The sequence below is a fragment of the Dunckerocampus dactyliophorus genome, chromosome 20, assembly GCF_027744805.1.
Source record: "Dunckerocampus dactyliophorus isolate RoL2022-P2 chromosome 20, RoL_Ddac_1.1, whole genome shotgun sequence".
Taxonomy (NCBI): domain Eukaryota; kingdom Metazoa; phylum Chordata; class Actinopteri; order Syngnathiformes; family Syngnathidae; genus Dunckerocampus; species Dunckerocampus dactyliophorus.
The window spans coordinates 13,726,877-13,752,241 of record NC_072838.1 but is presented as its reverse complement, the minus strand read 5'-3'; the positions used below and the strand labels follow the sequence as shown (position 1 = coordinate 13,752,241).

General features: G+C 41.9%; 2 protein-coding genes across 3 annotated transcripts in view; one reads left to right on the top strand and one right to left on the bottom strand.

The window, feature by feature from the left end:
- dlgap3 (discs, large (Drosophila) homolog-associated protein 3) overlaps positions 1-25,365 on the bottom strand; it is a 93,716-nt gene that overhangs the window by 24,525 nt on the left and 43,826 nt on the right. For both annotated transcript variants that reach the window (XM_054763726.1, XM_054763727.1), the window contains exon 2: positions 23,208-23,280. The gene's annotated coding sequence lies outside the window, so the exon portion shown is untranslated. The remainder of the gene's footprint in view (positions 1-23,207; positions 23,281-25,365) is intronic.
- Positions 1-25,365, top strand: part of LOC129173127 (tissue alpha-L-fucosidase-like) — a 68,219-nt gene that overhangs the window by 26,494 nt on the left and 16,360 nt on the right. The gene's annotated exons all lie outside the window — the stretch shown is intronic.

Here is a 25,365-nt window from a genome sequence, read left to right as displayed (position 1 = left end):
TTAACTAAAACTAAAACAATCATCACCCTGTTTAAACTGTTACTGTTGCACTTGCACCATCCTAAAAAGAAACTCTGTCAAGGGACCGTTTTCAGCCCACTGCTTCTTGGTTCTTTGGAATGAGATATACAGTATTGTTAAACATTACACTAATATGCTTTGTCACCTGTGATGCAAGGCTTATATAGCTTATAGTACAATACACTGCCCTACATTGGGTTGGTTTTAGTGTCTTTAAAGTACACATCAAAGTGGCCCCCACATATTTACATTTTTCTCTTTGCCATATCAATATTTTTGTTTTTTATTTGAGAACTTTGGAGAATTTGAGAATTACCTGTCGTTAGATTGGAATTTCATTTTCAGGCATCATTTTAAAAACAATTGAACAATAAGAAAGAGAAAAAAGTTGTTCTCGTTCTTCGCACAAAAAGCGTACCGAAACCAAACAGAAACCGTCGCCCAAAAGCCGTACCATGGGTTACCTGTACGGTTGCACCCCGAGTGCTTAATGCATTTGTCACAAATGAGCTCCACAGTGGAAGGCAGCATGCATGCAAGGGATCATGTGTGTGAGAGAGATGATGATGTCCGCACAGCACATGGGAAATATGCTGCCATCATCAGGCAAAATGGAAGAGAGCCTTGGGGGCAATTCCTTCTGTCTTGCTCTCCCACTTTCCTCCCCCTATTCTTATCCTGTTTTTCCATCCTCCCCGTGTGTGCACCCCTATTTTCCTCTTGCAGCTCTACACCTTTTTTCTTCCGTGCTTGTGAATCCAGTTACAGTGCAACCCATTTTCACCACAGAATGACAAAACACATGACTTTTTCCTCCTCCGCGATATTCTTCTTCCTGACCTACACTTGAAGATATCCAACATCGCCCCTCCCGACGTGAAGAACACGTGTTGTGTTTTGCGCATTCTCGGCAAATGCGCAAAGGATGCGAATCGCTGCCGTGAGGCGTCGAGCACCAAGTCAGCCCGAGGCAAGAGGGAAAAAAAGCGAAAGTAATCTGACACCACGCTCATTGCCACAATGAGTGCCGTAATGGTACAACTGATGCCTTTTAAGGCAGAGTGCGTGCGTTAACTTGAAAAAAAAATTCTGTTAATTTGTTTTTTTGCACTAAAAATAATTTCTTCGACAATTAGTTTCCTATGTATTTGTATTACTCCTAAAAATGCATCCAACTAAATTTAGCTTCAAGTCAAATAGTATAAAAATAGCTTTTTAATAGCTTTTTAATGGGTCAGTTAGGTGGTGAACACAGCTGTCCTGGGGGTGCCCAAAGTGAATTTTTCGGTAGTGCCCACAATTCCTAGCGACTTTGTAGCGCCCCTGTTCGTATCCCTCAAGGATGTCAGACCAAGCCCAGCATCACACCCATGAATCAAACTCATCCCACATCAAAATGCGTGCCCTTTCCTTATCATCAAACTGTTTACGTGACAGAAACAGCCTGAGAAGGCTTCTGACAGTGATTTAATAATAATAATAAAAAAATACCAACAACACTTAGACAGCGTTGCCTGCTAGTAATTGGCTTACATTGTCTCTCTTTCTACCTCAGTGACAGGAGGGGACGTTGCTGAGGACATTAGATGGCTGCATAACAGCAGATGAAAGGTAATAATAAGAGAATAGCACAACAGGCTCGTTCGGAGGTTCAGCTCATTAGATTAGACATCAGGGCCTGGGTCTTCTGCAGGGAGCGCCTCTGTGGCACGCACACATGTAAATACAGCTTATTTGGATATTACTCCCACTTTCATCCTCTCATATCTCACTTTGTCTTAATCCTCTCAGCCTTTTTGATGTGCTCCCGCTCTCTCCTCTTGCGCCTCACTTCGCTCATTTCCCACGGAGACGTCCTCCTACTTTCTTAATTCGATTTATCCGACTCCCTCATTTGCCTCCACTTTGGTCACCATGTACTTTGTAATGTTCCAACACTTTACCAAGGCAGATACAAGTTGTACATCCCTAAATATGGATTACATACATTGGTTAATACTATCAATTCTTCATCATTGTTTGTTCCTATAGGAATGGCTGCTGAACAGCTAATGAACTCTTCAACTCTCTTTCACTTTTTGGTTCCTTTCCTTCGTTCCCTCTTTCTCTGCCAATTTCCAAAAAAGCCTGCCATCTCTCTCCGGTCTAGGTTGCGTTGTGCTGTATTACAAGCTCTCCTGACAGATAATCAAAGCTAGATGAAGGTAGACGCAGCTCAGAGAATGCTCACGTCACACATTTGGCTTGCAGGCTGGCAGCTCAAAGTGCTACTTCACCCAGAATCATCTCCAGTCAGAACGTGCAGTCTAATTACTCTTGTGCACACAGATTATTTTCGACAATATTGTCTAATTAATTTATTGTTAGCTCTGCTATCACCCTGTAGATGAGTGACTGCGATACATCATCGATACATGCGATACATTATCCATATATTATCTACTCACAGTTAATAGCAAGAGTAATATAGTTAAATATAGTATATAGTTAAAGTTAAAATATCTGAAAAAGTATATGAATGGACCTTTCAGGGAGGCTGCATTGACAAGGTCAAGGATTGCTTTCAACTTTGAAGTGAATAATTGAAAATCTCTGGCCACTGAGAAAAGTCCACCTGCTGGGGAAGATAGTAAGATATAAGAAAATATCATTCTGCAGCTACTCAATGGTTTTTTCTTTTAGATTGTCAAATACACTTTTCAAGGTCAAGAACGAACTCACTTAATCTCAAAATAGAATGTCTGCAGTAACTCAAGATGATGTCCCAGAGCTTCTGTTCGACTGTGTTAAAAAAAAAATCACTGCAACAAGCACTTGACAGGAGAGACAAATCAGAAAAGAGAGGTGACTCACAAATTAACAGCATGCCGTGTGACTGATTGCTCTAATTGAAGTCACAAATATCCAGGTTGTTGACGGATTCCCGGCACTCATTCCCATGCTGGAGTCACTGGCTGCAGCTGCGTCCACATGCAAATCACACACTGACAGTGCCATACACACACACACACACACACACACACACACACGGTTATAACCAGCTGATTCTGCCGTTGCTAGGTTACTTGGTGAACTACGTTACTAGTCTCCAACCTATTTGCTTATGAGATGACAAGCGAGAGAGTGCTGTCCACTGGAATCAATGAAGGTGATCAGTTTTGGATTATCTTATGAGGGACTGGTGCAGGGCTTAATTATTGGTCTTCAGATGAGCATGCTTGAAACACAAGCAGACATGTTGAAATGCAAACACACCTGCTTTGTCACGTCATGAAGGAAACTTTCAAAACTCAAAATTCCAGCATCACTGCTAGATTTTGAGCAGCACACTTCGAACACAATATTGTGGGACCTTTGAGACTTTATTTTGTTGAAAAATAGAATAATATGGGACCTTTAAATGTTGCACAAGCAAATTTGCAACATGAACGCAACGCTCAAATATCTATGGACTAATGCTGAAAAGAACTAGCGATGGGCATTTGAGTGAATTTCTTACTTGAATTGTTACTTGTTTTTTTCCCCCTCTGAATGTTCTACACTCCTGTTTCAATGCCAGGAGAAGAATAGTGTTCCCTGGGGGTGTTGTATGGCTCTAGCTCGACGTCCTATAGCTGATGTCATTTTATATTCTTTAGATCGCAAACTTGTTGAGAAAGAATCAACAGCACCTCTGCTGGTCACAGCCGAGTGGTGCACTGCATTTTGTCCCCATTTCAAAATACAACCAGCCAACAAGCAATTAAAGATAAAGCTGATGTCTCCTTTCCCACAAGATGCATTATACAAACGGGTTGTGTACATGCAGTAATCTTACTGTAAACAAACCTCCAGAACCACACAAAAGGGTGAGAATTGAGTTGTGCAGGGAGGTCACTCGTGGTAGCAGGGCCACAGCTGTGCAATATGTTACAGGTGACAAGCAGGGAGACTGTGCAGCTTAGCGCACGCTTAACCCCCTCCACATATTTTTTACTCGCTACAGAGAGTCTAACAAGGCAGCTCGCTGAGCTGTGAGTTGACATGCAGGAGGTCACACCAGATTTTTCAAGGTACTGTTATGATTAACGTCCTCCCACTGTTATCTCCTTTTGTTGTAGACGAGAACATGGAATTCTATAATTGAATGCCGGGCTCATTGCCCATTCAGCGGTTGCAGCTATATGCCACATGGATGTAGAATTATATTTGCTCAATTCATAGTCAGCACGGCACGCTGCACACACAATTCCGTTCTTTTATTAGGCTAATATTATCCAAATTGAATTAACTGTAATTTCATTTCTGCAATAGATACTATCTAATGGGATATTCTCAGTGCCATGTCGCATTACAACACTACTCTTTCAAAAAAGACACCCCAAAGTAGCGGCTTCTGTATCGAGGTAAGGCAAAATCCGACCCATACAGGACACATGAAATCAATAAATTGGTATTTGGTTGATACACCTTGAAACAGCACACAAAGAAAAGTCAGTAGCGCAATAAATGGAAAGGTCCCCTCATTCATTCCAGTCAACATTCAGAATCAATGAGAACTGCCTGCAGAAAATGAGGGAGGGAGAGATAAAAAAAAAAAAAAAAAGCTGGTGACATTCAGGAGACAATCACTGAAGCCCCAGACAAAAGAATAAGTATTGCTGAGGACAGAAAGTAGGGGGAAAAAGTACTCCGCTATTGTGCTCGTCCTCATTATGAAGTACAAAAATCGATGCAATCTAACCAGGCAAAACAGTGAGCGTAGACCAGAGTGAGGATGAAAATAGGGAGGGTGGGCAGGGGAGAATAAAGACTTCATTAATCAGTGCGGCAACAGGACCTCGTTTATCATACCATTGTTGAAACCTATACGTTCCGTTGCAACTGCATCATCGCCTCCTCGTTGCTGAAAGGTCTACACATGCTCTCACAATCACGTCCTCCTGCTCAAACACTGTTGGGCACATTCTCACATGCACCCTATTATTTTGTGTTGATTGATGTATTTGAGATATTTCTTTGTTTATTTGATCTGTTTCACATCCTCATCTCTCTCTAATTCGCTTCGACACTGTCCTGCTTCTTGTGTTTCATCCAATCAGCTCTCAGCCTACCCTTGTATCCTTCCCACTTGTGGCTAGCCTAAGTCTGTTTACTGCCCCTGCTTGTGCTCAGTCATATTACATACTTGTTGTTAATGGGTGTGCTTCTTCCTTAGAAATACTGTATAGACATTTTATTTTTGAGTCCACTGAATCACATATTTGTGGAAATTTAAGAATTGATATCCAGTTGTTTATTGTGGTTGATTGCTTGAAGTTATTTCCTTGAGTGAATTTCCACCAAGTAGGATTCCGTATTGGTTGGGCCGGTAGTTCGCATGTTGACCACACAGCCAGGAGATGTGGAAGCTCTGGGTTCACATCTCCGTTGGACATCTGGGTGTGGAGTTTGCATGTTCTCCCCATGAGTGTGTGGGTTTTCTCTGGATACTCCGCCTTCTTCCCACATTCCAAAAACACGCAGGTTAATTGGAGACTCTAAATTGTCCATTGGTTTGAATGTGAGTGTGAACGGTTGTTTGTCTACACGTGCCCTGCAGTTGGCTGTCGACCCAGTCCAAAGTGTACCCTGCTTCTCGCCCAGCTGGGATAGGCTTTAATATACCTCGCGGCACAGAAAAGGAATTACAGGATTCCTTCTTGATAAATTGAATATTTTCATACTTACAGCATAGAAAACCTGTGTATGACGGTTATGCTTTGTAACATTATTACAGCCCTCTGGACATAAAATAACATGCCTGTAGTCACCTTCACGCTCGTTTTACCAAATGTAGCAGGCATGATAGGAGAAAAGAAACCACCTGAGACGTGTGTGCTGCTTTAAATGTGTTCCATGCGAGGGTAGCTGAGTGAGGGGAGTACAGCATGTGACGCCGGGGGTTCAGAGTTGAGTTTTAGCTTGGTGTGGGTTACGGCAACAGTTACAACAGCAGCCCGTGCTTTTATTAGGGATTATTGTGCCTGTTGTGAGACAATTCAAACCAGCAGTAAAGCCTGTTACTGTGACATTACTGACACCTCGTGACCAGTGCAGAATACTACTTGTCATTGCAACGTCTTTGAATACATCGTCGGCAAAAATATGTAAAACTCGCTCAAATATGCATTCAAAAAAACCTAATAATAGGCCGTATTCAACCATGAATTATTAATTTTTACATAATATATTTTTGAAAAACTGTGATGGAGTGAAGCAGTGAAAAATTCAAAGCATGAAGTGACGAGGGATTATTGTAGGGATATTTTATGTCCCAAAAAACACCGTAGAGCAATTTCCTTGGGCTGGTTATGTGCTCAAAATGATCTATCTTCTCTTTAGAAAACCTCCATGCAAGCTGTCAATCAAACACAAAATGGTCACAAGTCACCTGTTTAAAGCCATGAATTATTGAACTAGACTGAAAGTTTCTTTTTGGGGAATACATAACATATTCTATAAATAATAGTAGTGATAATGGCTGCACTATTAAAAAAGTCTTCTCACTGAGCTAATTTCAAATCCTGCAGTTCCGATCACGGAAGTGGTGGCGTGGAGGAGAAATGCAAATGAGAGCTAACGAGAAGAGAGCTCATGGAAACACTCTAACACTTGATTACCTGTCTGACTCACAGTAATGGAAAACAATGGAAGCATGATTAGTGTGTTTCCAACAGTAAAATTGCTAAAGTGGATGACAAGAGAGTGCATTTCCATTTTTTAGGGGGTGGGGTCCATCAGGCTCGCCTTTCATCAACAGTTTCTTTTTTATCTCTGTGCGAGATGTGATGTGTGCAATGGGACTTATTATTATTTTTAAGCCACACAACAATCTGCATATACACTTGTGTCACTGAGCTGGAGAGGATGTCCGTCACCATTCACTGCAGACAGCTGAGCCCTCAGAGATACATCCATAATCAGAGAAAAACAGACTCGGAGGGACAATCTTTGCAAAACTTTTTGAGGACTTTTGTGTCTCTGGTGAGTTGAGAGTGTGACCGAAAAGCTGCTCCGCGGTAAACAGACGAGCGAGACGGCTCCCGCTTAGAAAGCATCCCCGCAGAGAGCGTCCAGCTAAGTTCTCACAATCATTTACATGTTCTTTTGTATAAGAAAGTGGATTTTATGTGTGACAAAGTGAGCACCAAAGATTCACGTTGGAAACACTACACACTGCTATTATTTCGGATATGGGGAGGGAGTGACGCGAGCGGGATTATGTAAGATGAACAAAATGGATAGTGAAGGATTCACATCTAGTTTGCAAACGAACTGGATACATCCAGCTGACCCTTGTACAAGCAGAGCGGTGGTTCTTTTGTTGTTCTGAAAAGCAAGAATGTCAGCCTCGCCTGCACTGTTGAGTAGAAAATGACAGGAGAACTGCTTGTATTCCTCTTTGCAGCGCTTACTCTACTTTGCAGGGATGTCAGCACAGCACACAAAGTGATGTGCTTTACTGTGGTAGCACGCTTGGCAAGGACATTGCCGAAACCCGTCAAATACTTCTCGTACTCATTCAATAATTAATGACTGGGATATGCAAATATTGTCAAAGAGCAGCAAGTGGCACTTAGAAGCAATGAGGTTATGGCACACTGAATTTGCCTGAGTTCCACTGTAGGTTGCTTTAAACTTGAGAAACAGTTGGTCTAAAAGACAAAGTGACTCTCTTGTTCAGGAAATTTTGCATTATAATAATGTAGCGTCTTTTGAGCTCACTGGCTGTCGGCGTTTAAGATCAAATATGTTCTTAAATCGTACTTATTCACATTTTTTTTTAACGATCGTGAAATACAGTCATGAAAAATACACCCCCGGTGTATTTTTCTGACAAATACAGACCAATTAAACCCCAAAGTTTGAACCCATAAGTCAGATTGAAGTCAGATTGAAAATTCTCACTCAATGCAGTCTAACAAACACCAATAAAAATACCTACTGTAACTTTGAGATGTTTAGCCAACTTGCCACAAAATATAAGCACATCGGCAGGTCTTTGCAGGGGAACGGCAACACTTTGCATTTAATCGCCCATAAGCCATTGAAAATGTATCAAATGATCACAAAACCTTTAGGATATCTGTATTACATGTATGCTAGCATGTATTCCAAAGCATTTTGACCACAATTTAGATTGGACGCTAAAAATGCCAAATACAGTCATGAAAAAATGATGACTTGTGGACACTTGGACCAATTCAACCATGTAACACAGTGGACATTTCATTGGGTTGAGCAGTGGGGATGAAACAATTGCTATTGTATTGCTTGCTGTAAATAAACCACACGATTTTGGTTGATTTGTGCAAGAGGAGACAGCAACTATCAAGCTGGTAGGGAAGAACATTGTGATGCTCCTAGAGCTTGGCGTCAAGCTTAGCGTGCACTGTTAAGTTCTGCTTGTCACAGGAAGCTGATCTGTCTAATCAGACTAAGCAGCTTGTCATCGCACACTTCCCATCATCTAATTAACCACAATCAGGCAGGATCTGCAACGCATTAGTTTGACCTAGTATATCAAGCAGATCCTCTTACGGACACAGTAGTCTTATTAGATAGAATGTTTTTACTTCTCATTGGCGCTTGGTGTATGAGAGGGTAAGCATCTGTGAGTGTGACCTCACTCAACTCCAAGGGTGCTATTATAGCGGAACCATTTGGACTCATCGCATCAATGCTAACCATTAACAGCCTTATCTGCTGCGCCAGCTGTGGCAAGACAGTAAAACTGTGATTCAGTACGAAAACCAAAGCTGAGGATGAGCAAGAAAGTGGGGTGGAGGAGTCTGATCAGAGGCAAGCTTCGTGTCTGTAGCCTGGCGGCTCTTTGACGCGTGAGATCCTGGCCTTTCATGTTGTAGTTTGCATTCAAGTATTCCAACCCTGATGACAGTGAGATTTAGCCGTTTAGTTCAAGCTCATCATGCAGCTTGTTTGCTTCCACAGAGGCGTTCGACTTTTCCCATGTCAAGGCTGGGGCCACTTTGACGAAGATACAGTGGAACCTCTCAGGTCAAGGTTGTAAAAGTCTGAATTCTACTAAGTTTGCCCGAAGAAAATGCACAAAAGTCGCAGGAGGAGAAGAATAATTCTAAGTTCTTTGGTACAGATTCATGCTCACTGAAGTTGTATCTAACTATAGTGCTCTTCTTATTGTGTAGATGGCCTGGCAGCTGGTTGTCTAGGGTCAGTAGCTTAGATGGAAGTTTGTATTTCTGTTGTCAACTCTAGATCGGTACTGTAAAGCATTCCTGAGATTTTTTTTTTTTTGGTGAGTTGAATAAAAGTTACATCCATACTGTACCGTGAACAAACGTGCAGGTCGAACCACGTGACGGAAAGAAAGAACGCATGCACATAAGTCCGTCATCTTCGGCTTTTCAAGACGTACGAGAAGTGGAATTACTTCTGCGAGTCATTACGTATAAGACAACAAAATGTGAGGAGAATATCGACTGGGGTGAGTCATGTCCGTCTAAATATTCAGATATTATGTTGGTTTGTCGTCAAAGCTCACTTCTGGTCATGTGACGGCGACGAGGCGGCGGTGAGTCGGTGACGTTTTCGTATTGCCTGTATACTGTATACAGCAACGACAAGCAGTGTTTTTATCTTGTTATTTTTGTTTCCTGTATGATTCACCTTTACGGCTGTTTGAGGGAGCTCGGAGTGCACTTGTTTTTGGTATTGGTAATTAGGGTTCTATTTAGAGTTAGCGTTCAGCTAATTGCCAGTTCATTTGCCTACAGTATGTTGAATGTTTGTGCTTGGGACTTGTGTAGTCCCGTGGACTCTTGCTCGATGCACTTTCTTTCTTTTGGTTTCTTTTTGTGTGTGTCCATGTTTTCCACCTTCCATGGTGAGTTTTACGTTAGACCTCGCTGTGCTTTGTAGCCTTTCTTCGTTATTTTGCTACTTTACATTTCGTGTGTCGTGCCGCTCCTTGTGAGCATAGTGAAACATAACATATGGTTATGGTGTCCTCTATTTTGCTGATTTTCTGTATTTTATAGTGTTTTCGCTCACTTCAGTAACTAAAACTCAATTCATTTTGCCTTTGACGGAACTGAAGTTTGGAAGATGTTTTTCTTTCGTTTTCTTAGGCTACTGTGCCTCCTCTGAAGTCTTCTGGAGGCCCGCTTCATTCTTTTAAAAGCTCCGACCTACATGAAATGAAATATGACAACCTGTTTGTCTCGTGGGAAGCCAGAATAAACCAAATGAGCGCCAGTCAACTTTGATCATGTGACCTATTAAAATATCCCAAATCACCAGACATTCAAGGCCTCAACCTTTTTGAATTCAGAGTAAACAAACTGAAAAAGATTTTGTTTTTGTCCTGTTTGCGTTTTGACCACAGGATGGTTGGAAAACACGGCAAGGATGCGAAAAGGTCAAGGGTTGCGGATCAATTCTGACAGGTCCATTGGGAGTTGGACGCAGATGGCGCATAATCTCCCATTCCCTCTGAATAATGCAGTCTGACTCCCACTCATGCTTCCCTCATCTGGCCAGAAACACAGCAAAAACATGCATTTAGACCTTGTTACAATTCAAGTGATACAATGAAGAGATTAACCCGAAACACGAGATTGTTACTCAATTAATAAACGGATACGTGTGCACCATGCGCCCATTTTCAGTATCGATATCAGGATTATCTTCAACCGGTTGGAAAAAGTACAAAGAGCAGAATGTCAGTAGAGTTCATGGTTAGCTACAATAGGTGACTGGAAGTACTTTCCAACAACAATAATGCCAGTGCAAACACAAATGCTTTTATGAATACAAGTGGTATACAAAAAAAAAGAGGACACCGGATGAGCCTCAGTGCCTTTCAATTACTGTCCCCTCAAATCCTGATGCCTGTGCGGCTCTCCTGTGAGACGAGGCTGTGAAATTGAATTGCCGAGCGCATCTCGACAAACAAAGCAGCTCTCCTGCAACCTTGGCGCTAACGTAGGGGGAAAGGCCCGGCAGCGCCGTGACGGCAGCGGCGCGTCCTGGTAAATCCACTAAATGATGGAAAAGAAAACAAATCATAGGCTTTAGATCGAGGGGGGAGAAACAGGACAGTGAAGCGGTGGAATGGACGGGGAAGGTAGAAGGTTGTGTGCTTGCTGGTTGACCTGTGGTAGCTTGAGGCACTTCCTTGAGTGGAATCCTTCAAGTGTTGATCTATGATGGATAAGTGCGGATCTATTCATCGTGCTTATGAGAAGGGTCTGAATGATTGCCAAGCAACTATTGTTGCACCTTCCTATTGCTGCTGCAGCGGTTTGAGAAACATTAATTTGATGTATTCTGCAATTTTTATGATTGCAGCACACTGATATGACTCAGGGAGGCAGACATCAACATTCATTTAAATAGGAGGGGCTGCATTTGGGTTCTAAAGCGCAGGCCTTTGGAAGAACAGGGTTTGAAATATCTGATGCACGCTATTTGGCTTTGAAATACATATGCCTTAAAGGCTACTTGCACTTGTTGAGGATGTGCTCAATTAGGCATGCAAAAAAGGACCGGCTAAGTCATGAGTACAGGCGGATTTGGAAATTTAAAAGAAATGTAAATGATCACTGGTGTAAAACGCATTTGTGAGGGAAAATGGAGTGCACTACTTGGCAACAACCAGCAGAGGCGCTATTGATTCAGTCTCAACTAGAACATGACGAACGTACTGCTTATTCTCCGTAAAAGGACGCTGGCTTCGAAACAGGAGTACATAACACTCAGAAAGCAATTCTTTCATCTTGTTAAAAATAATAATTAAACGCAAAATTCATTGTTTAATTGAGAGTTGATTTTCAAGGTAAAGTCGTCAAATACCGATCAAACCCTAATGTGAATTTTACTATATCTTGGACACAAGCCATCAACTCATTTTAAAAATTGTATGTGTATTTAAATCAGTGTAGTCTCAATAGCATGTGTGTAGAAGCCCCCCAAAGGTGTGCACAGTCTGCTCAGCCTACACCCATGACACCCAGAAGGCCCCTGGGGCACCCCTCGACCTACCAAGAGCTTCCTCGGGCCCACAGTTGGTGATCTAGTTTCACAGGCTAACACATATGGGATCCCTCTATTATTCATACTGTGGGAGATGGGAGCCTTGAAGCTGTGACGATGAGGATGAGCAGTATCAGGTGGATGTGTCACTTCCTGTTTTCCAGACTGAAAAAATATGCATGTATGGTTATATTTTGGTTTTGGTGGACGCTTGATGATTTATCACATGAGGTCCAAACACACAGTTTACATTACCCCAACTTAAACATGAGTGGGCTTCCCGTCAAGCAGATAGAAGCTGGTAGTGAATTACAATCCATTATTCTTTGCACTAAAGCAGTTACAGCCGAAACCTGAGAGTGCTATCCGGAGGGGTAAGATGGAGCGGACCTGGACAGAGACAGGAAGGGAGAGACAGAGACAGAACATCGGAAGGAGTGACTTCAGGACAAAATGAAACAGGGGGAAAACAGATGGCGAGTGTAATGTAGAGATGGATGAACAAAGAGAACCGTGAACAGATCAGAGAACAGTGCGAGGAAAAGGAGGTAATCTTTTTGGTTGTGTGTAAGGAGAATGATGAAAAAAGATGACTCAATTTGAGGGGCCAAGGAACAACTTTCTCATTCACCCAAGTTAAATTCCACTGAAAATGGCAGTTTTCGCTCTTTTTGACATCTCTTTGGCAGTTAGCAATCACTTTTTAAAGGACCTTATTACCATCCACAGGAGCACCGGTAATCCAGTAGTCTACAGTCGTCACTCGCTACATCGCGGTTCGAACGCTCTATCGATTGCTGTTTTGTGGTTTAGTATGGACTATTATTAGTCAAAAACATTGAAAGACAAGTTATATGCAGTATTCTGGCTACTAGGCGTCAGTAATGGTACATTGATGAGATGTGACATTAAATTAGATTACCTTGACACTGCATGTAGTCAGCCATGGCATGAGAGTGGAAAAAAAAGTTTTCCTCCCATTCCGTGTGGAAGTGGTAAGTTTTTGGTTTCTTACTTTGTCCTCCCCCACTCCGTTTGAAGCATTTTCTTAAGCTTACAATAAGTCAATTCAAGAGGCTAACTAGTTAGCTCGATATCTTGCTACGCTAGCGGCGGCCGTCTCTTGTGACGCTGCAGTGATCCCGTAGCCTGTGCATTAGCAATTTGGTGTAAACAAGGAAGGTGGTAACTATAGGGGTGTTGTTTCATGTCTGCGTGTCTACTAATAATGATAAAAAACATATTTAGGAAGTCATGAACAGGTTTTCTATGCGCTTAGCTATGAAAATATACCACTTATTAATATTGAATCCTAATTCACTTATCGCGGTCGGGTCTGGAACCAGTTAACCGCGATAAACAACGGACAACAGTACAGAAGAAAAGCTTAAATGCTACTGCTAAATGCACATGAATTATCAGCCACATTTAGCACCAGAAATGTCAATCTTCATTCTCCCTCTGCGTCATTTTCCTTCATCTTTTGGGTCATGGTTTCATGACGAGATTACATCACATTTGTCACAGCCTCTAATCAAACGTCGCTATCATTTCACAGGTCTAGGTATGTGCAAGCATGCGTCAGTAATGTCACCTCCGCTCTTGATCGGGCCACAACATTCACAAACTCACTCGCACTCTTATCTCCGTGAGAAAGGATTTTAGGGAAGCTCAAGCGCATAAAGTTAATGAATAATGGAGGTTAAAATAAAGAACCCGGAATCAATTATGAAACAAAAGATCGGGAAAAGAAAGGCCAAGTGAAATTGGTTTGGGTGAGACGAGGACAGGAAGTGGCTGGGAGGATGTGGAGCTGCAACACACGCTGGATGGGTGTGGTGATGGCGGGTGTGAGCCGGGGATAATCCTTGTATCCTATTGATCCCATTCTCTGCTGTTTCCTAACCAGTTATTGTCATCTGCAGCCACATGAAAAGGAGTTAATGAGGGAAGAAGAGCTTTGGAGTGTCTCAGCACAGTCGGGGGAATGCAGATAAGGACAGAAGACGGGTGGAATGGGGACCACTCTATGAAGAGAAAGTTTGCTCGTGGTGCAAAAGGGAAATAATGTAAAATAGGGATAAATAAGGGAGAATGAACTTCTTTCTTTCACTACTTTTAGAGAAAGGAATTGTATTAAAAACGGGAAGCATTATAATAATCAAGAGGTCTTTGGTGTGGCATATCTCCAACTACTAATACCTTGTTCTATAAATACATATAGGAAGGATAAGCTATGTGTGTGAAAGGTTCTTGGTTGGCATCGTCGTTGCTATAGCAGCAACACTGACAATTGTCTATCTGGGAGCTTGAAGGCTCATCTCTAGAGAACCTAATTTATATGATAATTCGTGCAATATTGCTTACTCTGTGGCATATTAGTTGTCGTATGACAAAATGATAAAAAAACCCATCACATTACTCTGAGGTGTCGTGCTCTTGCTAAGAATATATCCAAATGCGTTTAACCCGATGAAGGTTATTTGCATCCCTCTGCTTCCACTCAAAGCCGCCTGGCTGCTATAGGTGGCTCTCCCTATGGCAACCATGCCTCCAACATGACATTTGCAAGCCCGGTCCATTCATAGACCGCCTCCACGTCACGTCATATCGTAGCTGTGCTGTCAGAGATGTGTCACTCATTGAGGCGGGGTGTCATTTACCAGTGTGAAAATGTCACTCATAAAAGACGACGCTGTTAGTTAGCATTCTACTGTACTAAATCCCTTATAGAACCTTTAATAGGAATCTGTAACTGTTTTAACTACTTTTATGCCTTAACTATTTTGATTAAAAATGAAGTTTTTGTGGAAAAACACAATACTTCTTCAAAGAGTGGCCATGGCCATTTATTTACTCAGCTGCAGAGAGTGTTTCATAGAGGTGAGGCTTTAATTACAGTTTGTAAAAAACATTTTTAAAACATAATTTCATAGTTTTTCCCGCAAATATATAAGGGCAGTTCCACTGAATCTGTGCCATTTGCTTGTTCACTTCAATTTCTGTTGTTTTTCCAACTCTAAATCTGTTTCCTTTCCAAGATAAACTTATTTAAGTAACAGTATTTGAAAGTAACAGGAATGAGAGTTTTTAACATAGAAACAGCAAATACATGAAAGATAGCCAAATAGTATCTATGTTACCGGTAATTATAATTACTATTACACCTATAGAGTCAGTCTAATAGCTCATAACAGGCCTTCTTGACAGACACACTCACATAGCACAACCAGAGTTGCGCAACACTTACATACAGCTCATGGAAACATACTGGAAGAAGATATCTTTCACTTTTTAAAGAGGTATGGGAACTGCTATACAGACTCCATGTACTTTCATTCTGGTTATAGAGACCCAATGGTCACGTTTACACTCATATTACCCAATAGAGTAGACACAGTAACACAAAATAAGAAATATTACACATAAATATAACATAGAGTCACACGTTTTTCTGGACAGCATACTTGGTGGCCATTGTCTCATCAATGTAACATTACTGACACCTAGTGACTGGTGTAATTACTACGTATATATTACGTCTCTGGATGGGCCTTCTGAATGCCTATTTTCGTTCATTTAGCCACTTTTATGCTTGAAAATGCTTAATTTAGGCCAAGAATACGTGAAATTTACTTAAATATGCATTTTTTTTTACTGATATTACGACGTAGTCAACCCACGAAACAGCAGTAATTTATTCATTTGGAAAAAAAACGTACTAGAGTGAAGCCATGAAATTTACAGGGACGACTGTATTGTAAATTTGTCATGTGTGCGTTAGGGTAACAGGACCGAGAGAAAACCCAGGGACACGACTAAAGTGTCAATTTTAACTAAATTGTGTTTTGTTTTTGTAACATAAATCAACTTAAAGTACAGTTGGGATAAGTACTAACACAAATATGTAAAAAATAATTTAAATGATTGTATTTCATGATAAAGTCTCATTTTAGGAACCGGGGACAGACAGCAAATGCTATTTTTCCAGTGTTCAAGGTAGTTTAAATTAATATTTTACATTTTCACAGTTAATTTTATTGTGCATTTATACAAGGGGACACAAAAGGCACCAATCATTTGTGTGTGTGTGTGTGTGTGTGTGTGTGCGTGTGTGTGTGGCAAGCATGTTATTTCAGCTGTGAGTGGCAGGGCGGGTCACTGTGGGGGCGAGAGGCTGCGAGTGGCTCAAATGTTCAACTGCCCTCATTTCCCCATGGACACAGAACACACACACGGTCGCATGCACATGATCCCCAAACAGCGCACACACGCTCAGTTTCCGACCGTTTTTACCAGCTATTTGTTCAATTTTAATACTTTTTGGGCTCAAAGCCTCTCATTACCTGCGCTGACAACTGAGTCATGGCTGAGAATGAAATGCAGCGAGAAGAACTGCAAGCAGAAGAACAGATGAGGCGATAACAACACACGGGGGGGGATGCAATTTTCTTTTTCCAGGCCCTTGTTGCGTGTGAATGTTCACAAGATGGTGTTGCGGGAATGACAAATCAAGAGATGGGGGAGAAAAACAAATCCGGGGGAGTTTTCACTTCCTTCCCTCGGAACATCTCCATACTGCGCCCTCGCCGCTGGCTCGTGATCGATCAAAAGATGTGTGAGGACGAAAGGGAGGGTAAAAGGACAACTGATCTTAGTCAGCAGACGCCTCACTGAGTGAAGCATCAACATCTCGTATAGTTTTATTCTATCCAAATCCTTTATGGACCCTCTCAATTCCCTCATCAGTAAAATAAGAAAGCCCATTAAAACAGGATCACTCTGAGCACCATTGTTGGTTGATTATGAGCTAGCATAATATAAAAAGACTTCTTGGGGGGATTAGTGCTAATCTGTAGTTGCAATACATATCATCCTCAATTGCTATTTAATTGCAAGAGTCATTAGTGACAGCCTTATAATTCACAGGAATGCTTTTTTTTTCTTTTTTTTGCAATGTGCAGATGACTTGTTTCAAAATTGGCTTTTTTTTTTTTCGGATCCTGACTGTTGCGGTTTGGCTGACATCCAGCAATACAATATTGAAAAGGTTAGGGTTAGCCTAATTTTCTTCGTACAATCGTACTGGCGGACTCATTTCTCGCTGGTGTGGAGGCGTCAGGCCGCGCATCGGCGAAGGAGGGTCTGACCAACATACTGTATCATTTAGGACGTCTTGCCTGAAGCATCACTGCACTACACAGCTTGTCTAAATATTGATAGTTCATGTTCCATTCAGTGCGTGTAACCACGTAAAAGTAAGAGATTTACTCTTTCAAGGGAATATTTACCTGATAAAAACACTACTGCTTGATATTACATTTGCATTATCACCCAATTACTCTACCAACGTCCACTAAATCTGCTTTTAGGTCAGTTTTGCTCGTCATTGGTGTAGAATTGCACCACAATACTATGTAAGATGTGTTCCTAGTGTCTTGTAATGTATATAATTATATTTTGCAGGGATTGCACAATGCCAGGGATTTATATGTCATAGAAGGTTGGACAATTTAAGCCGCCCACGATAAGGCTTGTCTTTAATTTGATTTTAACTGGGCGCTTGCAAAGCTCTTGGACTTGCAGTGTTAATCCTGCATTTAATTGGCCTGACTGACTGGCTATGACTGGTCACTATGGGGGGAGATGGAAGGTTCCTTCTGTATTTGTGAAGAAACTGAAGGTGGGTGCTCATGCAGGTGCGCACAAGTGTGTGTTCGTTATAAGTGATGGGCCGTGGTCACGAGAGCCATGCCGCTGTCTAATTACCCGCACGTGATGGATGGCTTTGATTAAAGCACATGAAGGCTGAGACAGTCAGCGCCTCCCTCTTTTCCCACTCCGCACTTCTTTTTTTTCCCCGTCCTGTTACACACTCGCTCGATGCTGATGGGACTCGAGTAGTTCACAAAAGATGAGCTCTCACTTCAACACTGATAAAAGATATCCATAAATCATCATGAGTTAGCGAGAAAGAAGGGCTGTGAAAAAGAATTATGGATAGGAGAAAGGATGGACAGTCGGAGAGAGGAAATATCACCGGTGTCTCCAAACGAGTATTTTTTGCAAGCATGTGAAACTGATATATCGGCGTGACATTTTGGGACGATTCTGGGAAACGTTCAGAGGCGTCTTTGAATAAGAAGTGCATTATCTCCGCGGCGGATGCCGAAGTTTGGCTTGTGTTTGTCTCTTGATTATGCAAACAATACAGACTTGATGGTGGACCCGAGCATACATGGAGTTGGTAACGTCTACGTAGATGTAGGAGTCAATTATCTCATGGAAATATTAGCTAACAATAACAATGTCATGCTAATTGCTATACAGGAGGGGTTTTCAAAGTGTGGCACAGTGAGCCTCCCCTCAGAGAACATAATACAGTTTGTGACTACCCCCCCATGAAACATTAGCAGGGCGGAAAAAAAAGTTTTTATTTATTTTTCTCAAGCTGCTGCACCAAGTCTTCTCTCGCTTCCCCGGGGAGCCCCGCCTCACTTTACTTAACGGCCTCCGCTGTATAGGAAGTTAAGAAAAGTCAGCTAGGATGTAACTGAACAAGGGAGCATCTTATATATTATCATATTTCCATAATATTATTGTCGAATGCTCATTTCTGGAGCAAGAAAAAGTAACAGCTCAATATTATCGTATTTCCCGGAACGTAAGTTGCAATTTTTTTTCATAATTTTGTTGGCCCTGCGACTTAGTCAGGTACAACTTCTATACAGTCGTTGTTGTATGTTGTTGTATGTACTTTATTGATCCCACAGCGGGGAAATTTACTTGTTACAGCAGCAAGCAAGCAAGACAAGTAAAGAGAACAGTAAAGTAAAGCACTACAACATGGTTCAGGTGGTGCAGGTGTTGTAGAGCCTGACAGCGGTCGGTATGAAGGACCTGCGGAACCTCTCCTTCTTACACCGTGGGTGTAACAGTCTACTGCTGAAGGAGCTGCTAAGGGAACCCACAGTGTCATGTAGCGGGTGAGAGGTGTTGTCCATGATGGATGTCAGCTTAGCCAACATCCTTCTCTCCCCCACTTCCTCCACGGAGTCCAGAGGACCGTCCAGGACAGAGCTTGCTCTCCTGATCAGCCTATTGATCTTGCTCCTGTCCCTGTCTCACTCACGCGTTTTTTCAAAAAGTTTGTTTTGTGGTTGGATATGGTCTATTATTAGTAAAAAAAATAAAAAGTGCAATGTAAATGCTAACGTTGGAGGGAGTCTGTCTTATCTTATTTATGTCTAAGATGCTATTTCTACTATACTGGGTAGTACAAGTGTAAAGGTGACTATCGGGCTGTTATGTCATGTCTAGAGTGGTCTGATACTGTTAAAAAAAACATATTTAGAAGGTCATACAAGGTCATATTCTCTAACTATGAAAGGGCAGCAGGAAGAGAGATTGGGAGCTTGGTGAATTTGCTTACCTGTGAAATCGCTTGTTGGAAATGCTGGCTTATTATGTTCATTTAACCAATTCACCCACCATGTTCATGATGCTATATTATAGCTGAATAACTGTTGATGTTACATGAACCTACCAGACACCTACGTAGCCTGTTCTGTGTGCTCCTGTATAGTGGAATCACTTGCCTTTCCAGATGAAATATCTGTTCTTGATCTTGAATTTGGTGAAATACATTTCTAAATGAGTGCATTTCTAAATAGTCCAGTGCAACTCATATGTGTTTTTTTTCCTCTTCATGGTTGGTGTGACGTATAAGCCGACTTCTAGTTGTCAAACTGGTGACATAAAAACTCAGCAAACAACAGCTTCTAGGAGGAGTTCTTTTCACATTCGTAACTCGAGCTGACTTGAGAATAACCTCATATGGGAAAACCACGTAAGACACAAGTCTCCTATATTTATGTTTTTCTCAGATTTTAACAATAGATAGCAAAGAAAAACTTCACATTTACACAAAGCCTGTGATGTTATGAAAGAATTGTTTTTTTTTATCTTTTTCATAGACTCCACAGTATAATGTTGAACCTTATAAATTATGGCAACCCAAACCCTCGTGAAGGTAAAAATGTTATTTTAGCACATTTTTAAAAAGTAAGTACCCAAGGAGGGTTTTGCTCTCCAAAACGCATTAATAGTAATAATATATAATATAAATTCTGCTGCAGGCTGAACTCATGTTGCAGCCAAGCACATTTATTACACTGCTATCTCCTTTGTAACGGTGCGAGAGGCAGTGCAAAAGTAGCACTCGAGCTTTTGACAACAATAGATTGCTTTTATTTAAGTAGCAGCACGATGTGACCTGTAAAATTCACGCAACTTTACAGTGTCAACTGCCGGCTACTTGACCGTTATTTTGAACCAAGAAAACACACACAGGACGGCGACAGAGGGAGAAAACAATTTCCAACCTAATTCTGTTATCTACAACTGATAAGCTGCAAAACACAATTGATAATGTGTGTTTCTGCAGGCTTACTTATTGTACGACTGCTTCATCAAAGCTGTCGTGTCCAACAAACAACACCCAAATGAAGGGAAACCACACACCGGAAGGCATGTACGGTAGCTACATGTGCAGCTTTACAAACACTGATACACTGTTACGTAGTTTCTCTTTTTCAACGATGGGATCATTCAAGACTAATTTAAGCATCTTAGATCCAGACGGTGCCGCATATTAGGAGATTTGCCAATTTTGGGGCCGTTTGAGGGCCCATTTGCAGCAGTTAAGGGGAATAATAACAGCAGTTTAACTAATGATTTTTTTGCTAAGTAATTTGGAGAGGGATGTAATTGCTTTGGCACAGGGCGATATGGGATAAAGATTTAAAAAATGACCTCAGGATTATTTGCACCGATTGGCTGGGCAAGTGATCTCACTCAATCACGCCGCAACGTCACGTGCAATATGCCGTGGTCCGCACACATGATAAAAATAGCTTTTTTTAAACAGAATATATTATGGGCTGAGTTCTCACAAGGATTTGCTTACAAAAAAGAAAATAGATCACCGTGGTAACGACGGTGGATATAAAAAGGGCCGAGCTTGAAAAAAGGTCTCCAAGTGTGAGCCTGTAAAAATGTTTATTTTGTGTTCACTCTGGGAAAGTGAATCTGCCACAGTCAAAACAGCAATACCTCTACAGTATATACCGTTTATGCCAGGGGGTGTCCAAGTGTGGCCTGGGGGCCATCTGTGGCCCGTGACTTAATATTGGCTCGCGGCACGTTGTAGAAATAAAATTAAACACTAAAAAAAACAGCAAAAATAGAAAAAAATACAGCAAAGAGGCACAATGTAAAGAAAAAAGCTGAAATGTTGACGCTAATAACACAAAGCTTTGGCTTTAAATATATGTAAATACTTTTGTTTAGACTTTTCTGAATGAAAAATCACAATATATCCTGTGTGTGTATCCTTTGATTTTTCTGTATGCAGCCGTTTGTGGAAAAGGTTTGGACACCCCAGATTTATGCTACCTTGCTTAATCAGCACAATGTACAGTACATTTGATAGCCCACTACTGTATGCAGCAAGGTCGCCTTCCACATCACATACCATAAATGCCCTGATTATAGCCAGGGTTTTTATTTACCTGCCTAAAGAGGACAGGGCCTTCACTTAATTTATACATTATACCTCGTGTTTTGTTATTACGTCATGCCAAAAGGTCAGATGAAAACCAAGACGTATGAAAACCGAAGTAATTTTTCCCATAAGAAATAATGTAAATCCAATTAATTTTCTCCAGGTAAAAAAAATGCAGGGACAGTGAGTCACCAACGTATGATGCTTTGGTTGGGCACTCCATTCTGTGGAACGATACAGTACAGGGCAAATGGACTCGTTTGTCACGCGCAATATTGTACGAAAACCAAGACAGTGCACTAAAACAGAGGCAACATTTGTGGAAAACCGACTCGTACGAAAACTGGGGCATTTTAAAACCGAGGTTTGACTGTGTACAACTAACTTTAATCATGATTTGGAGTGCATGACAAAGTAGAAAGACAAAGGGGGCGCTCTTTTACCACATGGTCATATATTAACTAGTATATTTCGCAACAAAGCAGCAACAGAACCAATGTTGTAGTATTCATAAAACGCAAACTGCTTGGCCAGCATTAACAGCGCTGATTGTAACAACAGTACAGCAAGTGTAACATGCATGAGTTTCATACCAACAAACATTTTAAGGAGCACGCAGAGGTAGATCAAGCTGCTGGATGCTGACCTCTCACTTCAAATGCAACTACTGACATCTTGTGGAATTAAAGAGCAACAGCCCGGTGGTTGCTTTTGTAGACCAGACACCTGACAACTGTAGGAGCCTTTTCTGTTAATTGCATAGAGGAGTTCATTTACGGTAAACGCTGATGAAGGGGATTCAAAAGCTTTCTTCAGGCAGGACAAGCATCCCAGTGTAGTGTTTGGTTACAATGTGAGCACCCACTACTGGCACGGCATGCACATCACAGTCGTCTCAGTCTTTTCCGCAAGTCTGTGTGAGCCGTAGTGTTGTGCTTATGTTGCTACTTTTTACTTTAAGTTGTTGTATGCTGTGTTGTTGTCCTGTAAATGAACCCTCAATGAATGAAAGAACACATGAGCTGCTTACACACTCCAGACTGGCGTGCTTTCACGTCACAAAAGGCTTTTGTAACAGGGGTGGGGGGGACATGAGGAAAAAAGGAGGAGACGTATGGCTAAGAATAGCAGTACAACCTCAGGCCAGTCGGCCCCGCCTGCTATTTTTCAATTTACTCCCGTGCCAGCTTCAACTTGTCTGACATGCTTTTCTTCCATCTCCATCAGCTGCGGCCAATCTAGTGTCCACAATGTGAAGTCAACATTGTGTCAACCTTGACCTCTGACTTAGTATGACTCGAGTAATCTGGTGCACCGTTTCACATTAGCTTGAAAATAGCATGCACAACAGCGCTGCTTCACACCTACGATACTAAAGAAGTAAGTTGCATGCACTTTCTTAGAGCTACTTCACTGACTGCAGGCTAATCCTTGAGAGGTCCCACCGGGCTCACTTGCACGCTTCTCCAGGGGATGAATATCAAGGACATGCAAGGCAGAAGTGGGGATTTATATGTGCGGGGTGACGACTAGCTGCGAGGATGACACTTAAGCGCCTGTGTGCACGTGCATATAGGCTACTTACCACAGGCTCATCAGGAAATGGTGCGCCATGTTTTTTTGGGTGGAAACAGCCAGCTTTTTATATTTTGCTCAGTCTGTAAAGAAAAAAAAAAGACAGATCAGTGAAGCTGCACACAAGCAGATTCGTGTCTACAGTGTATCAGTAAATGCAGCCCTCCCCATGTAGTCTGACCTGTAAATGGGTCCCAGGTGATGTCTGAAAATGTACTGTAGGAGAAGCCCCGTTTTTGACTGCCTGGCTGCAGCTCCCCTCCCCAGGAGTCATAAAAAAGAGGGTAATCATCGGAAATGATGAATCAAGAGTGTGGGGGAAAACATTAGTGATGGAAATAAAGGGGAGAGGAGAGGGGCTAATTGAGTGCATGCTGCATTCAGTTACCGTCTTAGTGTAGTAAAACGTATGACTTTACATCACAAATAAACCCCTAATGCAGTAGTGTTTCACGTAGCTTATTGGTATTAGCAGATAGCATGAACTCCCTCTGCTTTTGTCCCTCTCTCTGCGACTAGTTATGGCTGACACACACCCTTTGCAAGTGAGGGTTTGGGTCTCCATAGCAACAGAGGCCCAAATACACACACTATAGCTGGTCTGAAAAGATGACTTGACGCACTCGTGCAAATTCCCTGAATTTACAGTAATGGTGGTTACGTGCAGGGAAGTTGTGCCAAAGTGTCAACTGTGTGAAATCAAATGGGTTTGATACGCTTTGTGAGGCACGAAGGGCTGCAGGTTCGTCAATGCTGAAGGATCTGCTCAGCGGAGAACGGCAGCTGCTCCCGCTGATTGATTTGCGTGTGTGTGTCTGTGTGTGTGTGTGTGTGTGTGTAGTCATGTGAGAGTGTGTGAGTGATGTGTCGCAAGCTCGCTGCAGAGATAATTAGAACACAACTCTTTTGCTGTCCCTGCAGGCCCCTGATCCAGCTGCTTTCATCTAATATAGGTCAGCTGTGACAAAGCCCTCTGCATGGACACTGATCAGCTCGCCCGTACACTAAATATGTCATCTCACACACATACACATGCATTCACGTGCAGACATTTATGCTGCTCTACAGAATGCAAATATTTAACACTGTGCACAAAGCCTGGGGAAATGATTTCACTTTTCTATTGCATCAGTAATAACATGACATTTCCAGTGACAATACTGTACGTAGCTCAGGTGTACTCACTGCATAAAATAATGGTGCGGGATTCGTGTTTTGGATGACAGTTCTTGCCCTAGCAGGACTTGCATTTACATAACAAGGGCGTTTTGGTGCAGAAGAGAAGTTGCACGACATAAATCAAACATAATGTAAGAGACGGAGCACTTAAAGGGTTATTGGAAGCAGAGAATTGTTCACAAACGTGGTGGATATGCCATTAGGTACAGTGCACATCTGCAACAACGTTTGCTTACTGGCTTTGTTTTATTCATGTGTTGATGGTGTGCAGTGAGAGTGACCCACACTGCATCACACAAAGAGGTGTTTCTAGTGTTCTGGTTACACGAGAGGTGGAAAGTATGAGAAACAGCTCTCAGTATGATACAGTGCACTTCTACAAAACTGAAAACTACAATAATAAACACAAAAGTCCCCAAATCTGAGCGTCCTTTAGCAGAATTTTGTATCCTGGTCTTGACGCGGGCTAATAACAAGGACAATGATCGTCAAGCTGATAGATGACCATTCTTTGCATGCTAAGTTGAAAACGTGATTGTGTCTTATGCGGAGTTCGTTATCTACATGCCCGCACTTGATGACTGTAGTTCATCAGGGCCAACTTGCGCTGCCACCAAGGCCAGAACTGTCTCTGCTACAGTGACTGATGGAGTAAACTGGACTGCAGCCAAGAGGAAGGAAAAAAAGCCAAGTGTAGAGAGCGAGATACAGAGTGGGGGAAAGGTAATTATCGTCTCTATTCTTCTGTCTGTCGGCCATCCATGCCCAAGTACTATAGAGTAACACTAAAACGAGAATACGTCACCCCTTTCGGTGCTTGAGCCAACCTATTGTACACATGATCGACTCATCAGAAAAGCATCGCTGTTGTGTTGTGAGCTAATGGGGCAATAATTGGTACAAATGTGAACACCTTGTGGCCTTGGGAAGGCAATAATCATGTCGCATTGCGGGAGATCTGCACAATCTTCTCTGCCTCTTTCAGCCAG